At 42.0% G+C, this 9,982-nt stretch overlaps 1 long non-coding RNA gene across 1 annotated transcript; it reads left to right on the plus strand.

Annotated features, from left to right (window-relative positions):
- Positions 1-383: 383 nt before the first annotated feature.
- Positions 384-3,798, plus strand: LOC107079184 (uncharacterized). The gene is made up of 3 exons (XR_001480150.2): positions 384-541; positions 1,800-1,892; positions 3,196-3,798. It is a non-coding gene; the product is annotated as an uncharacterized lncRNA (long non-coding RNA).
- Positions 3,799-9,982: the final 6,184 nt, after the last annotated feature.

Genomic DNA, 9,982 nt, shown 5'->3' on the forward strand with positions numbered 1-9,982 from the left:
CTGGAGCCTTACCCGGCATGCAACAGACATTAGGCACAGGGTACACCCTTGACATGATGCCAGGCCACACAGGGCAATTGAGAGATTAATTGGAACAAAAATTTAGGAGACTCTGGTCTTCATCTCTAATGGATGAGCATTTTCCTGACTTGCTTAACTGACCAATGCCTACAGGTTACGAAGGGTGTGAGACTAAATGGACTCGGTTTCTCCGGGACCGCGGATGGAGACCGCCGTCTCTAACGGCGGCACTTTCACCACTCGGTGACTGAGAAGCGATTACATCACAGCTTGAACCTAGAACTACATTACCCAGATCGCATTGCAGGAGACTGTCACGGGATTGACAGTGAATCATTCCCGTCCCTCCCACAGACACACCCGCCTGTTATGTAGCCGGTTTTGTAAGCGATTGCTATCACACAAACAGGCGAGCTTTCCGGATTCAAGGGTGTCCAGATACTGACAAATAGTCCCCAGCAGCGACTCGCACACCGAGACACACGAACACTCACCGAGATGGTGTGACTTCTCATTAAAGGTAGACGCTTCTGTTACAGCTTTTGCACAATTTCTGTTCGGTTTCTCGTTTTGTAATTCTCCCCACCCATGTTTAAAAAGATCTAACGTTGGGATATGTGGCGGTCCATTCCGAAATGGTTCTCGATGTCCAGAACCGTACAATACCGCCAGGAAATGGATTTAAAACAGATCCGTTTTCGGTTATACTAGAATAATTTCAGTTTGGCGTTTGGCAATGACAGGTCTCGTATCCTGGATTCAACACCTGAACAATCCGCAGTGGGAGCTTCTTAGCTGAGGGGTTTGTCAGTTGTTCGGTTAAATGCTAAAGATTTTTTACTTGTTTTTTATTAACATTGCTCTGTTATTGTATTCATTGTTTTATTTATCCTTTTCTTTTCCCACTTAGTCCAATAGATCGCAGTCTTTGGGTTTTTCCCGGGGTACCAGGTTCTGTACGACACCGGGGCGGGGGGACAATTGTCGGTTGGTTTTAAGTTTGTAATGACAGGCACGATAACGGATATACTGTACTTGAGTAATATTTTCTGTTTTAGACGGTATCAAATTTTCGTTCAGTACTTAAAACTTTACAAGGCGTTTCTTATGGGTATCAAGCCCGCACCAGTTCCTGAGTGTCACATGGAGGTGTGAAATCTGAGCTAACCGGCTGGACTTCAGCAGAAGGAAGCAAAACACGGTGGTTGTGAGCCTGATTAAGTGTTTTCAACCTGCCTGTCACCTTGTAGAGCTGTTTAGAGATTAGCGTGCTGGGATGCTTAGGTTGTTTGTTTTTTTTAGGGTAACCAACACATTATCAGTGAGGGTTCAGTCCTGCTGAATGGCCACCCATGACAGACGTTGTGACTGTTTTAAGCTACAGTGACTATCCAAAGTATCCACTGCCTTGGACATGTTCACATTCAATTGTGTTACAATATGGAATCGTCGCGTATTTAATTGGGATTTTTGTTTTACCACTGATAGAAACACTCTATGATGTCAGAGTGAAAAAATTCTACAGATCCTCCTAAATCAAGCAGAAATACGAAACAGAAAAGAACTGCTTGCGTAGGTGTTCACGCTGCCTTTGGTCATGTTTGGCTAGAAGCTCCTTTGGCAGAAATGATTGACAGCAGCGAGTCTTGACAGTCTCGGTACACGTCCGCCCAGGACTTGGGTCTGATCGCCGGGGAGAGTCCTGTCGCAGTATTTCTGTAGAACAACATGAGCCCATTTGCCAAACCAGACGCCAAAATCCTTCCTTCCTCCTCCAGCCTGCAGCTTCGTGGCCAGGAAAATCGCGGCCTCCATCGCAGAGAGGGAGCAGCCGGAGAAGCCCGATTTTTCGTCATGTAAGCCTGCGAAAGGTGAGTGTGCTGCTCCCTACTGGTGAGTGTGTGTATGTGGTTTCACGAAGGGACACATGAGCACACCAGTGAGGAGACAAATGTCACATTGTTCAACATTTAACACAGTTTTGTACATTTTTTCTCTCTTCCTAACTTCAAAGCAACCAAATGTAATGACTGTATGAAACTAATCTAAGAGATTCAATTAACCTTTGGTCTCCGTATTCTGTATAGACACAGAAGATAAAAATATCTTTATCTTTTTCTATTGCATCATAAAGTAATTCCCTTTCATTTCACAATACAATGTCTGATTTGACATTGAAAGAAGGAAATACATTTGCCAAAGCCAGCTTTGGGTTTATTAACTTTATTAAAGAGGGTTCAGTGTTGACCTCAGTAGGTCGTTTATTTGACTTTGTCTCAATCTTAACAATCCAGAACACGTCACTGGGTTACATCGTAGATCAACTTAATTGATGAGACAGTAAAAAGTCTAGAAACTTGTTTTCATCCTTTTAACTCACCTATGTAAAACTATAAACAGTCAGATCTGCAGCCACAACTGTAAGCAGAACTTTTTGCACACACATATCAATACATCCACTAATAAAGTAGGTCCCCACTGAATACTTTTCAAAATTACACTAGGAGTTAGGGCAGAGTCAATCTTTGGCTCCTTAAATTGAATACAGTTATTGCCCCAAGTATTCCTGATGGGATCTTTTTTGTACAAGATGTAATTCAAATGGGAATTATTTAGCCCGATTTTTCATGTAAACCAGCTATGAGTGAGTTTGCTGCTCCCTTCTGGTGAGCGTGTGTATGTGGCTTCATGAAGGGATACGTTAACACAATTTGACTGTTGGACACCAGAGCACACAAGACTTCCTAACGTCAGTGCAACCAGATGTAAGGATTTTCTTTTGTAGAAAACTAATCTCAAGAATTTAGAATCAACAGCTCTTTGTTGTTGAGGTTTTGTTTCACAGGTCTGGTATCAATTGCAGATCGCATGCAATTCTTAAATTACTATTAATGGTTCACGTTTTACACTTTTTTATGATATAACCCTGATAAGAACATATTCTCCTTTACAATGATGACCTAGATTATGCCTATTTATATGTCAGGGCACCTGCTGAAGCAACTGGAGTGAAATACAGTGCAGAAGAAGTTGACTTAGTGTCTGAAAATATTCAGCATAAGAACTTAAGGTTATTTTCAGAATGCTGCTCAGGGACAAACCAATAGAAATACTTTTTTTTTAAATTGTTTGTCACTTGTGTGCTCACAGCTGTGTTGTTTCATGTGTCCTCAGGTGAGAAACGGGAGGGGTCGGCGTCGGAGCAGGCAGCGGCGATGTTGACCTCTGACCCAGACAACAGCCCCGCATCTAGAGAGACAGCCGTGCAGAAGTGCGGTTCCTGAGGTTAAAGGTCACACTGGCTGTGGAGCTGGGAAATGGGGGGAGAGTCGGACATCTGTGCCAACCACAAAGTACTGACCTCTGTCTGACAACATCTGGATAACATCATAGGCTTGTAGCCCTGATCTCATGCGAGAATTTTAAAATCCCACATTAAAAATAAAATAATTTCCATGACCCAACTAAACTTTTTATGACCCAAATAAGGCATAACCACCGGAACTTTCTTACACCATGTCGGACTGTGTCACTGAAGTGGCACAGCTCCACATGGAGAATAAACCATAATGGTCATATACGCTGAGGAATAATTTGGTCCCCAACTTCAGTTCCCCCCACTTTCTCCACAGCACATTGTGTTTATGCCCTTTGACCTCTGTGCTATACAGCAGTGGGTGACGGTCTTGCTCACCAACTCCTCCCTGCAGGAGATGGGCAGGCCTGAAGGATTCTGCTGTAGCTGAAAGAAAAACAATAAAGCCTTTTCTCTCACGGGCTCGGTGTCAACTTTTTATTCCTTATTATCACGGTATAAGGGAAGCTTATTAGTTAACCATTACCAGAGTAAGGATTGAGTTTGTCTGACAAAATACCTGTCATGAAAACCCGAGTTTTTCTGGTAGAGGGCTGAAGTACGCCACACAGAATTAAGACCTGGGAGGTCAGTCAGTGTTTTAATGTATCTATATCTTCATAATATGTGTAACATATACGATGCATGACTTCCTGGAGAAATATTCTAATATGTTGCACAGCCTCCATGAGAGAAATCCCGTCACGCCGAAACATGACTGAAAGGAAAAGTGAGAATCTCCTGGAAAAGCAGGAGCAAAAATCATGATTTCCCCATTGGTTTCCAAAGGTAACCATGCTACAAGGAGTTTTCCAAAAGGAATATCTTCTGCCATGGAACAAGTAATAGGTTTATTCCGTGCTGAAAATAGAAGAAATAAAACAATGTTTCGGCCGTGGAGCCTTCAGTTGTGAGAAAGACACTAGGACACTATTACACTTGTGAACAATATAGTGGGATCATTAGTCACCAAGCAGTCAGGACCTTGGTTTAACAGATCAATGATGCCTCCCTCAGTACAGTCACCATGCTCCGGTGCTGGTAATGGTAAATTATTTTCCTGAAACAAGGGCGACATCTATTAGTCCACTAACACTACTTCTGGGAGCAACCTGGTTTTCCTCAGAGATCTGCCATTCCAGTACTGCGCAGGAGCAGCCTGTTGTAGCTTCTAAGGTCTGAGGAGATCAGGTTACAGGTTATTAACACGGCTGGCAGGGAGCAATGTGGGACACAATCCTGTACTCCTGGATCCTCATGGTGCATTGCTTTGGCAGGACTGGATAGCAAACAGAGCTACCCAAGAACTGTGGCTCTCTCACAACACTGTGATCCGCCCATTATGACCCCAAACTCACTGTGTTTTTCTAACATTTGCATCTACAGAAAAGTGTGCATTCTATCTTCATGTAAATCTGGTTGAAGGTAAGATTTTTCCCCATGTATGAATTGGGGACTAAAGCTCCAGTGCCCTCCTCCTTTGGGGATCAATTCAGCTATAAAGCAACAACACAATCAGTTCTGTCAGATTACTTGTTTCAGGGTCCAGGGTTTGGAAAATGTGTATCAAATGGTAGCTCTGAAGTGAAAAACAAGTGACTTTGGATAAATGTCTCAGCCAAATAAATAATTGTAATTGATTTATTGGAAGGTGCAAAGTGCTGTAATGGTAGACAGGTTGACTTCTACTTCTCATAACCAACAGTTCCCAACTGTTCCTGGACTGGAGAACTCCTCTGTCTACTGGGTTTTGTTCCTGGACGTTAAATCTCCACAGTTAATTGATCTGCTTCCTTCTTTAGACTACTGGTTTGCTTGTTTCTGCTCTTAGTCCTGAGTGCCAAGTGTATCCCACTTCAAAGGCTCTGTCTCAAACAACTTCAGTGTAGAGGGCTGTAAAAACTCTTGGCTCACCCTTGTTTCTGCTTAAAAACTGTTAATCGGACCTCAATTTCTGAACAGACAGGTGGGAGTAATAGTTTATCAAACGCTGCTGTGGATTTTGTTTTCTTGCTAGGGAAGTCCCATCAGTTACATTTCAGGCAACACATCTGAAATCTGCAACTGCTACAGGATTGACTCCAATTACAAATGCTATTTTTTAAAAAAGCAGAAAACAACTTTAAGAATGAAAAGGTGAGCTCGATGTCCCGTGATTAAGAATATGAATAAACCAACACTCCTCTTCATCACTGATGCGCCGCGAACTCCCACTCTGTGACGACAAGTGTGCGCGTCGGACGTCTGTCATCGGAGTGCGTCTGTTATTGTTAGCAGAGAGTGGTGTGGCACAATGTCTGAAGTCAGCGTGCCTGTCAAAACTGAAGAGAGGTAAGATGTAATTCAGAGAAGTATTCGTACTCGTTTAGCTATTGTCTGTCATAGCGAGTGCTGTATGGAAACTGGGGCAACCAGCACTGACGCAAAAAACGGTGAGACTCACGGTGCCATCGAAAAGTACCAGCGGAATTAAGTGATACCTTTAAATTGTTTTGCTTTATTGTTTACATACATCCTGTTTACTGATCTAGCTCTAGAAGTGGCTGGGTGGTGTTTCCTGTCATTGACTGCGGAAAGCTTGATTTCTAATAAGGCGATGTGCTTATCGGACGCAAAAATGTATTGCTCATGTCCTTGCACTGAAAAGTGTTATCGGTTTTCCTGTGGTTAAATCGCACGTCTTGACTGCATTTCGGTTAAGGGGTATACGTGCCTCTAATCGCAGCAGGGACTCATTCAAACTACACCCGAGATCAGCTTGTAAACATCACCCGCATGAGTAATCGGAAAACGGATTCAAACGCAGTTGACTGTGCATCACAGTCTCGCTGTGGCGGTGTCCTTAAGATCCCAGCACCAGAGCATCCCTCAACACCCTTTACAACAGGACACCTAGTGTTCAACTCATAATAATTTTTGCTACTTTGAAACCATTTTTGGTGAAGAAAGAACAGTAAGGAAGATATAACAGATATCTTCCAGGTGGATGCTGCACATTGGTGGTTGTAAAGCGCTTTGAGTGGAGTGTCAAGAAAAGCGCTATATACGTTTAAGGAATTATTATTATTATACCGCGTTAAGAACATTGGAGCTCCAAGACTAATAAAACAGGCAAACGGGCAAGATGTAAAAATGTTTTGGGAAATGAATCATAAGACCATGCAGTTTATTTTTGCTATCAAAATCCAACCTACCTGTACTTCTTTATATAAAAGTCATTTCTGCAAATGAATGCAACCAAGCGTGATCTGAAGATATAAATAATTTTTGCTTTTGACAATAATGTGTCAAAACTCATTATTATTATTATTATTATTATTATTATTATTATTATTAATGTGATTTGAATAGTGAGTGATGAGAGTAATAATACTGAAAACTAATACTCTGCAAACGAACGCATGCTGCTGCTGTGTCCACTAGGTGGCGTTGTGACTCCACAGCACACGGAAGGTCATTGGGCCGCAACACTCAGTCCTCATCCTTTTTAGTTTTTTATGCCCATGTCGGGCAGAGCATTGTTTTTTTTTTTTTTGCTCGAAAAAGCCATTGAAGACAGACTTGCAGTAAAGATGCATGGCACAATTTTCCACTTTTGTCAAAAGCCTATCTAATTTATTGTGGAATTATTAGATGCCTGTAAGTGGAAAATGCAGACCAGTGTGTTATTGCAGCACAAGCAGATAGCTGCTGAAAGGCACAGTTTGACATGAGTTAACTTGTATGCAGCTCATTCCCCTCTCGGATCAGCACAGTGATCCAGGCAGGCCTCCTGAATTCAGGTAGATGCACAGTTCATGCTCAGTTAAAAACAGTTTCTACCCCAGTATTGACTACAAAAACTGAAATGAGTCCTAAAGTCTTCACGCAGTGTTAGTTGGAGTTTAGTTTAGTCTGTCACTGTACAGCATTCCAGTTCAGGTTTGATTGTACCTTATATACAACACACAACATTTTACTAATGTAAATCTCAAAGCAGAGGTACCATACATTAACCACTGCAATTACTAACGGATCACAAAAGATCCTCCTCTCGCAATCAAATTGGTGATCAAAAATAAAACATCCTGTTTAACTGCAAGTATCTGTTGAACTAACGATGTTCTCTCTTAACAGCCTGTATCGGCCCGTCTTCCATAGGTACGCTTCTTCCCACCCCAGAATGGGATCTGTATTCATGTTAGATTGGCATCAAATAGGGGCGGAGCAGTGGCTCTGTGGCTCAGGATCTGCGCCTGTAGCTGGAAGCTTGCTGGTACAAATCACGTGGCTGGGCAGAGGAATCCTCCTCCGTTAGGCCCCTGAGCAAGGCCCTTAACCCCAGTTGCTCCAGGGGTGCTGTGCAATGGCTGATTCTGTGCTCTGACTCCAAGCTTCTCTCCCTGTCTGTGTGTCTCATGGAGAGCAAACTGGGGTGTATGAAAAGACACATTCCCAATGCAAGAAATTGTACATGGCCAATAAAGTGATCTTATCTTATCTTAACTCTTTGTGCCCTGCTCCCAGGGGGGAACTGTGTGGCAGCGGGGCAGCAGATCCTGAGATGACGGATTTCGAGCGGGGACTGATCGTGGGCTACCATGAAGGTGGGAAGACCTTGGCGGAAATCGTGGAGATCACGGGGCTGCCCAAACGCGCGGTGAAGAAATTCCTGGGAGACTGGAAGAGAGGAGCTGTTGATGTAAGAATGACAAGGCTGGGCAGTCTGCTTCAGTTCTGGCTTTGAAAAATGCATTCTGAATTGGACTGAACCTGGTCAGAGCTCTGCAGTCCTTATGGCCATGGCTTAAATATAATATGGTCTGTGGCTATGAACCCCTTAGCTTCAATAAGCAATATATTAACAACCCAAGTCTTACAGATTCTGTACACTATAGCTTACATTGGGCCTTTTCATAGAACTGTATATGGTAGCCTACTTTTATAGTAGTTCAGGTGGGTAGCTGTGTCAGTATGCGTAGATTGCAAAGGAACAAGTAATAGGTTTATTCCATGCTGAAAAGAGAAGAAAGAAAACACAACGCTTCTGCCGTGGAGCCGTCTTCAGGTTAGGTTTCAGGTTTTATAGCATCCTGGTAAAACATGCCACCTTATTTTCTATTCGTATTGTTGTAAGTGAAGGGTTATGAAATTAGAGAATAAACAGGCATTTAACTGAGCAGATAAATCAATAAGTAAAATAAATGATCATCACCACCCAGTTGTAAATGATTTTTCTAAGAATATACCCGAGCAGTTGATCTAGTTAGAGGCACATGAATTCTTTGTCCTGTGGCACAGCCTTGGTGAAAAGAGTAATAATTCAGGCACAGTTAAACAAATATTTAGTAACAATGACAATGCACACACTATACTACACACCACATCAACTTTCAACACACAAGTTTCCTACTCTATGTACAGTACAAATTTACAGAGGTGTCCCAGAGGCCTAAAATCCTAACTATCCAGGAAAATCCCAGACTCTTGCCAAATATTCAACTCTTAACACCTACAATGACCAGATTAAGAGATAAACTGTCTTCTAAACTAAATTAACAAGAACATCTTGCCTGGCACACACCTTATTTTTTGTCTCCCATCTTTCTTCGTGTTTTGTCCTGTGTTTTTCCTCTATTCTGTCTTGATCAGATCTTATCTGGTATATTTCTGGACTGTGGTTTGACACTCAATCATTTACACAGAACTTATTTCACTAAGGTAAATCAGGATAAACTTTACGATTGCTTTGATCAGTGAATCTGGACTACCTCCTACTACCTACCTACTATCCCTTCTGCTTTGAAGCTGAAAATGTTGATACTAGCCAGGTGTCGTTTGAGGCACATCCATAGCCACCTACAGCTGTAATAATATGCATTTTGAAAACAGTTTTCTGTGCTTGATTTTGTTTTTAGTTTTGGGATCATAATTATAAGACATATCAGTAAATATCAAGTAAATCAGGGCCTGACCCCAGCTTGTTATTCGCGCCAATTGTAAAAACTCACAATATTCATGCAGGGAATACCATGTGTTACACGGCACATTATTCTTTCTTTTGTTGCACAGTTTGGTAAAGGCAGCTGTTTATTACAGTGAGTTACGCAAATGTACAAGGACCTACTACAGAATATTACCTGAATATGAGAAACAAACTACCTTAAAAGGGCAAAGGGGGGATCTGTGTCTTGTTAAGCAAGGATCCTGTGTAGGACTGAATCATACTGTTGTCTGGTTTGAGGTGTTGTCTTGAAATTTTCTTGAAATAAAATCTTGTGGGAGCCTGTGAACAACAGAAATGCAGATGTATTACTGATAAACTCTTGTGAATGGTGCAGCAACAAAAAGTGTATTATTTTAATGTTCTCCTAATTTTAAGGGACGGGTTTGTAAGAAGGCAGAAGTGAGTAATTCATTGGGGTCTCTGGTTTTGCACTAGCTTAGTGTAATCTAATTGTTACAATTTCTGCCAGTGAATGCACCCAACTGCAATTCCTGAATTAAATCACACACTCTCCTAAATAGAATATTCAGTCTGAAGTTAACCTCACCAACAAAACAACACACCATGCCTGAAGATGAATAATGTAGTTTTTCTCCTTTTCACAAAGACATGGCTGTGGA

Source organism: Lepisosteus oculatus, chromosome 13 (genome assembly GCF_040954835.1).
Source record: "Lepisosteus oculatus isolate fLepOcu1 chromosome 13, fLepOcu1.hap2, whole genome shotgun sequence".
Lineage (NCBI taxonomy): Eukaryota > Metazoa > Chordata > Actinopteri > Semionotiformes > Lepisosteidae > Lepisosteus > Lepisosteus oculatus.